The sequence below is a fragment of the Natrix helvetica genome, assembly GCF_964273705.1.
Source record: "Natrix helvetica genome assembly, chromosome: 2".
Lineage (NCBI taxonomy): Eukaryota > Metazoa > Chordata > Lepidosauria > Squamata > Natricidae > Natrix > Natrix helvetica.
The window spans coordinates 109,993,752-110,001,787 of NC_138552.1; positions in this window are offsets into that span (position 1 = coordinate 109,993,752).

The window sequence follows — 8,036 nt, forward strand, 5'->3', positions numbered from 1 at the left end:
TGACAGTAAGCAAAGGTATCTATGCAGATCCTATCCCTGCCTTGAGCCTCCAGTTCTAAGTCAACTGCATATACTGTAGACCTCTTTTGTCTTTAGATCATATTCCATTCTGAAATGAGGTCAGGTTTTCAAGGACAGAAGAGTAGAAGCGGTATTATGATAAGAACCTTCTTGTTTGCTTATCAGAGACAGGAAATGTATTGTAGTCTCTTTGAAGAAGTTACAGACAAAAGCAAATAAAACAAATTACAAGGGTCAAACTGTAGAACAATAAAATTTAAAAAATTCTTACCAATAGAAGTATGGTCTAATTACTGATTCCTATTAAGGATCTTAACATGGATACCTTTTTTCCAAGGTATGCTAGAAACAATGTGAGAACATTAGGCTAGACAAGGTTGTCACTATCAAACCCTGAATCTCATTACTTTATCCACTGGAACTGTAACACTTGTTCTATCTGAAACCACAACTATACAATGGCCTTGCACCACTCCTATGGCGATTACATGATGCTAGGATATAACATCTCTAAAATTAGGATATTTAACAATTCTGGCACTGCAAACTGCTAAGTCAGTGGGAGGAATGCTGTTCTTTTTCTTCATTTTCGTCATATCCCAACACTTAATGGAGATTCTGTGGGCTGGTATTGTCTCAAGCTTTTGGCTGACAAATTATATGAATCACTGAACAAAAATTGGTCTATCTTGTCTGAATCTGTTTTTTGGAAATGTTTCCTTTTATGTTTTTCATAAGACCTTTTGGTTATTTATTCATCCTGATATAGTCTTTGAAGTACCACAAGGCACTATTTGAATGACACAATAAAACAACAATGTTTTTCATAAACAATAAGCCATCTCAGCCCATGTGTATCAATTGTTCGCAAGATTTATAATAGTCAAGAATTATGGCATCCAGAAATCCTCTTTCAAATATTCTGTTTTTAAAAGAGTATGAGTCCAGTTCTTCCATTTTGGTCAAGTTTCTAGGGGGTGGGGGGTGTAGTCCTGGGATAAATATAAAGTAAAACAAAAAAAGAGGAGTTAATGGTGGTCTGAGACCACACAATCCCTAAGGATCTCCCAAATGTTTGTCACCTTATTCCTTTGAAAGGCAGAGCCAGCATGGGGAAACCATGATGGATCTGGATAATGATGGGAGATGGCATTTCCAATCCAAAACATGCAGGGAAGCAGCAGAATGGAGACCCACTAGGGAATAACCAGAAAGGGAAAGATGGAGGCCACTTCACAACTATTCCAACCTTCTCATATGAGAATTCCAAGAGAGGAGGAGAGAAAGAGAAAAATCCAAAGGTGTAAGGCATGGAACTCAGCCACTGTAACTAAATAATATTAACCCAGGCATTGCCTTTCACAATCTGCAAAGGAAACGGATGGGTAAAAAGCTTTGGAAATATCTGGCAGTATTTTTCCATTATAGTCATTCTGACTATTATATGAACTGTCTTGAAAGAGAGATCAGAAACTAAGCTTGATGAAAGGTGACTAAGTTGAATAGGGATGGAAGCTCAGTTTAAAGTGCTGGTTATTATTAACTTTTGAAAGCCTAAATGACCTAGAATTAGATTATATGAAAGACCATGTTAATATGAACCTACTTGAAGCTGAAAAATGATAAGGCAGATTCTGCTTAATGGTCCATTATTTACACAAATCAAATTGGCAGACACCAGAAATGTTTCTTTTTAATAGTAACACCAGAATGTGGAATTGTTGTCTCCTTTGGGAAATTACCCAGGAGCATATCTTGCCTACATTAATATGTGTAATGATTTTTTAAAAAATTCTGGAAGGCATTTGATGATTGAGTTATTGTTATTTGCATTAAATGCTCTTTCTGGTGGCATTGCTGAAACTCTACCTGTTATTTTTATTCTGTTTTAGACTTCTGTTTTAATTTTAAGCTATTTTGCTTTTTGCAGTTGATTAAAAAGGAAGGGAAAAAACTCTAAAAGCTGAAAATTATTTAAATCCATTCACTCTTAAATAGGATAGAATCCACATTCAAAATGTATGTCTGCAAACATTTAAGCTCATTAAATTCAGTTTAAATACCACACCATAGTGTCCTTTCCCAATGTGGCACTCAACATACATGTTAAACTACAAATCTTGTCAATTCTGCATAGAACCAATACAGACCATGTAGCTTGGTGATTGGAGTAGTCCAGCACTCATACAAGCTATTAAGATGTGATGGAAAAGCCAATCCAAAAATGAAACATCAAGCCAAAAAGCTCAAACTGATGAGAGACTCTGCTTTTGAAATTTAAAAAAGCTACTGGGGAAAAGTTTCTTCACTCTGGCCTTTTGTCTCCATTTAAATTAGGAATTGGTCAAGGAGTGCCCAGAGGGACCAATATGTTTCTAAATAACTTATTGATTTCCTTAGACTTCATGTCTCATCTGATTTTTCAAGTTATTTTAATCAAATAAATTAAACAGGACATTGACATATAGTAAAGCAAAGTAAAGAACTAATTTCTAGCATTTGCAGCAATACTTATAAGAGCCACTATCTCTTTCAGGTGGTGCACAGACTCAAGACCAGTTTGACTTCTGGTAAATGAATTTTGGCCAGGCCCATAAAAGAAACCATTTTGAAGATAGAGAACTCTCTCTGGTAGCCATTTTGTGAGCAGACCCATTTCATGCTTTCAAAACTCCAACTATGCTCTCAGCTTAAAACAGTAACTTGCTCTAATTTAAATGGTTTCTCTTGGGCTCTTATTTGTCTCTTATTCAGAGGAAATAGGCAGATTGGCGATGATATTCTCAGAAAACATAGGATAGAAGAAAGGTTAAAGACCTTTCTGCCTCTTGTACTGATCTCCCTCTTAATTGTACCTCTAATTGATTTGCCTTAAGCATGTGTGTGCACATATTCACAAACATACATACTCTTCGTGCATGACATTTTGCTATTCAATTAGTTACAAAAGCTAATAATGTTAAATGGCAAAAGTTTAATTCATTATATTTCCATAATTACAGATTAGTGTACTAATGCATTTCAGTCATTCTAGGATTTTTGCCCTTGGACAAAAGGTCAGAAGGCTGAAATATTTATTATTTATGGAATAATCACCAGAATGCTATCTAAACTTTTACTTACTATAAAGTTTATAGATATTCTTTGACTTAAAAAAAAAAAATCAAAGTTGAGCATTCAAAAGTAAGACACTCATTCTTTCCCAATGGTTCCATCAACATGGCGTTGCAAATATGTACTTGTAGGAAGTGACAGGAGCAGGTAAATCTCTGTGCTCTTTGCAGAGGCTGCACTAGCAGGAGAAAAATGAGCATTAGCTTCTTATAGCCAGTATCTGTGGACCAGAAAGTCCCCCATTCAAACGTTATCTTTGTGCCCCAGTGTTCAATTATCTATGTAAGGGTAATTCTCGACTTACAAGTCCATTTAGTAACAATTCTAAGTTGCAATAGCACTAAACAAAAGTGACTTATAATCATTTTTCACACTTACCATTGCAGCATCCCCAGGGTCATGTGATCAAAATTTACACAACTGGCAACTGACTCATATTTATTGATGGTTGCAGTGTCCCAGGGTCATGTGATCACCTTTTGCAACTCTCCGATAAGCAAAGTCAGTAGGAAAGCCAGATTCACTTAACAACCATGTTACTAACTTTAAAAACCACAGTGATTCACTTAACAATTTGGCAAGAAAAGTTGTAAAATGGGAGAAAGCTCACTTAACAAATATCTCGCTTAGCAACAGAAATTTTCGGCCCAGTTGTGGTTGTAAATCGAGGACTACCTGTAATTGATATTTCCTGCCTGTTAGATCGGGTGAATGGATGAGGCAGGCTTCAGTAAAAAAAAGCTCTTTATTAAGTGACAGCTATGTACAATCCAGCAAAGACACTGTCTGGCAACAGCCCTTTTATAGGGAGCTATCAGACCCTTCTACCAATCAGATTTGAATACTGTTCCCACCGGAACAGAGGACCTTGGTGGAAACTACTATACTGATTGTTAGTATGTAACACCCCTCTCCTCTTAGTTGGGTTCGTCCAACTTGTGACGTAGTCAAGCAGGTAGGTGGGCTTTCTGGTGGCTCGCCCAGACCTGCGCAGTTCAGTCGGTGCTGAATCTTCGGTCAGGTTGGATGGACCTGTTGTCTCCCTGGCTTCGCCTGGTAGAAGCTCCTGGAACTTTCCACCGGGCATGGCTGGAGTTTCTGGAGCCGGTTCGCTCGGAACTCGCTGCGGCCCTGCAACCTCATCAGATAAGTACCCCGATACCTTCGGGCTTGAGATGTCTGCGGAAGGAGTGAATTTGTGCTCCTTTTGGGTAGGGCTTTGGCTAACTCGTGCAGAAGTTACCTCTGGTTGCCTAAGGTTGGAATGGGAGAGGCGGCCATGGAGTTGGTCAGTATGCCGCCTTCAAGTTCGACCGTCCTCGAGCTCCAATTGATTCAAGTGAGGTCCGGTAATGCCTGTAACCATGGTAAGAATCCAGAGGGGGGGCCCCAGCATAGTTGTGGGCATAAATGTGATCCCCTACACTAAAGTGTCTAATTTTGCCGGTTGAATCTGGGGGTTTTGCGACAGTGTAGTTTGTGTGAAGCCAGTCTAAGGGCAATCTTAGTCGGCGACTCATTAGAAGCTCAGAGGGCCTTCTCCCGGTGGTAGCATTTGGAGTGATATGCTGAATGAGGAGGAATTGATCAACCTGTGTTTGCCAATCTCCTGGCCCCATCCTAGATAGGTCTTTTTTAGCGGATTGCACCATTCTGTCCGCCTGTCCATTACTGGCAGGATGGAATGGAGCAACCAGGGCATGCCTGATTTCCTGCGATACTAAGAAGGTCTTGAATTGTATGGCCGTAAATTGGGGCCCATTGTCCGAGACCAAGATATCGGGCAGGCCGTGGGTGGAGAAAAGTCTCCTTAGTTCCTTGATGACCGCTTCTGCCGTGGTAGTGGCCATGAGGACTATCTCTAACCATTTCGAGTAGGCATCCACAACTACCATGAATACCTGGCCGTGAACTGGGCCAGCAAAGTCAATATGCACCCTAGACCACAGTGCTTGAGGTTGCTCCCACTCCTTAGCGGGCACCTCTGGGGGAGCTGGTATGGACTCCTGGCACGGTGTGCAGGTAGCCACCCATTCCTCAATCTCCCTATCCATGTTAGGCCACCATATGTAACTCCTGGCCAAAGATTTCATCCGGATAATTCCTGGATGCCCCACATGCAAAGCTTCCAATACTGCAACTCACAGTTTAGTTGGAACAATGACCCAGTCACCCCACAGCAAACAACCATTTACAACAGACAGTTCGTCCCTTTTTGCAAAAAAACATTTTAAAGTCTGGCCCAAATGGCCCTTTGGGCCACCCCCTCCAGTTCAAAACCTGTCTAAGAGTCCGGTCTTTCACTGAGTGGTGGGCGACCTCACTGAAGAGGACAGGACCAGCCTCAAGGCAGTCTATAAGCAGGACTGGCATCTCAGGGGTCGGGTCAGCAAGCAATTCTGGTAGAGGGCACTGGCTGAGGGCGTCAGCATGCCCCAATGTTGTGCCAGGCCGATGAATGAGGTGGTAGCTGTAGGCCGCGAGGAAGATAGTCCAACGAGTCATCCGCAGAGACAGCAAAGCAGGGGTAGGCTGGTCCCCAGCCAGCAAACCCAAAAGTGGTTTATGGTCCATGATGATTTCAAAATCACAGCCATACAAGTACTCATGGAACCGTTTTATACCAGCTACCACAGCCAGAGCCTCACGGTCCAGTTGGCTGTAGTTCCGCTCCACAGATGACAGAGTCCTTGAATAATCGGTGATGGGCACCTTGGTTCCATTGGGCATGCGGTAGCTGAGGATGGCCCCGACACCAAACGGTGAAGCATCACAAGTCAGTACAAGTGGCAGAATCTGGTTGTACTGGACCAGGAAGGTGTCCGCTGACAGCAGTTTTTTTGCCGCAGCAAATGTGGTAGCTTCAGCTCTGCCCCAGGTCCATGTCACCTTTTTGTTGAGGAGCCTATGCAAGGGCTCAGCAACCGAGGTTTTCGGTTTGAGAAAGACACTGTAAAAGTTAAGGAGAATGCCTGTAACTTGGTCTGATTGCGAGGTGTGTGGGCATCCTGGATTGCCTTAATTTTTTTGTTTGTGGGGTGAATCCCAGAGCCGTCAATGAGGTACCCTGGGAATTCAACCCTTGGCACATTAATTTGACATTTCTCTTTTTTAACGCGGAGACCTTTTTCACTAATTCTGGTCAAAACAGTCCTGTCTTTTGAAAAGTTGCTCCTTATTTGCAGCTGATACCAAAATGTTGTCAAAATAGGAGACGACGCCTGGTATCCCCTGCAAGAGCCGTTCCATGACGCTTTGGAACAATCCAGGGGCAATACTGATGCTGAATTGTAGCCGGGTACATTTAAAGGCACCCCTATGCATCACAATGGTTTGGGCCTCCGCCATGGCGCCACCTACAGGCAACTGTTGGTATACCTGCGCCACGTCTAATTTCATGAAAACTTTTCTGGGGCCTAGCGAATGTACAATGGGCACAGGATAAGCACCCATTGTTGTAAAGCTTTATTTTTTGTACACTTATAGTCCGTGCAGATGCAGACTGACCTATCCGGCTTGACCGGGGTCCCTATAGGGGTCTCCCAGCGTGTGTGATCTACTGGCTCTAGGATTCCCTGGCCAATTAATTTGTCCAATTCAAGATCTATTTTGGGGCGGAGAGCAAAAGGGACTCTCCTGGATTTTAGCCTAATAGGGGCTATGTTGGGGTCCAAATTAAAAGAAATTGGGATCCCCACATACTTACCTAGACCAGTGCTGAAGACAGCCTCGAACTCCTTAAGAAGTTCCTCAGTGCTTTAGTCGCGAATGGCTCCAAGGCTCAGGGATTCGAACCAGTCTAAGCCTAGGAGGGTTGTTCTAGTCCAGGGCGATCTGTAGAGTGAGGTTGGTCTTGGCGAGCAACCTCCTCTGTAAACTAATGTCCCGAACGCCACATATAATTTGGTCTAAGAAGAGTTTGTCTAAGTTTCTAAACTCGCAGTAGGCCACAGCCTTTAGAAGCGCGGAAACATATTGGTTGATTGTTTTGCCTTCCTTCTGGTTGCAGAGGTTGAATTCGTACCTCCGCACATATTTAGATGGTCTGGGAGTATAGTGTGTCTGCAGCATCTGTTGTAGGACCGACCAAGGGATTGAATGGAGCGGCATTGGTTCGGACAAATCTTTTGCAGTCTTGAATACTTCTGGTCAGCAGTAGCTGAAGAACATTGATTTTTTCTGGCCTTTGGACAGGCCCAGGAGGTCATTGGCTTCGAGGAAGCATTCGTACCTCATCATGTAGGAGTCCCAGTCCTCGGTGGCTTGTTTTGGCAAGCGGATTTGAATTAGCCACTTTAAGATGGCTGTTCTCTGCTGCGCTTCGCTCTGGGCTGGATTGACCGGCTGGAGTGCTTCCGCTCTCTTTTTGTGCCTAGTTTCCTTCCAATCCCACCTTCGTCGCCAGTGTTAGATTGGGTGAATGGATGAGGCAGACTCAGGCTTCAGCAACAACAGCTCTTTATTAAGTGACAACTATGTATAATCCAGCAAAGGCTCTGTCTGGTAGCAGCCCTTTTATAGGGAGCTGACAGACCCTTTGACGAATTAGATTTGAATACTGTTCCCGCCGGAACAGAGGACCTTGGTGGAAACTACTATACTGATTGTCAGTATGTAACACTGCCCCCACCACCACTTCCCCCCCACTGACAGTAAAAAAATGGAGGAGAAAATAGGAACTGAGTTACATTCTTGTCATCTCTTTTTTTCATTCCATCCTGAAGTTCTTGAAGGTCTTCTGCTTCATCTGGAAATTCTTCCACTATGTACTAAATTTATACTCCAGCAGCAGACCTACATGAACATAAAAGTGAAGGTGTTTGTTCTTTTGGTTAAAATATATTCTAAGAGGATGTTCTCCTCTTATAACATTTCAAAAGAAATGAGCACCAGCAGCTATA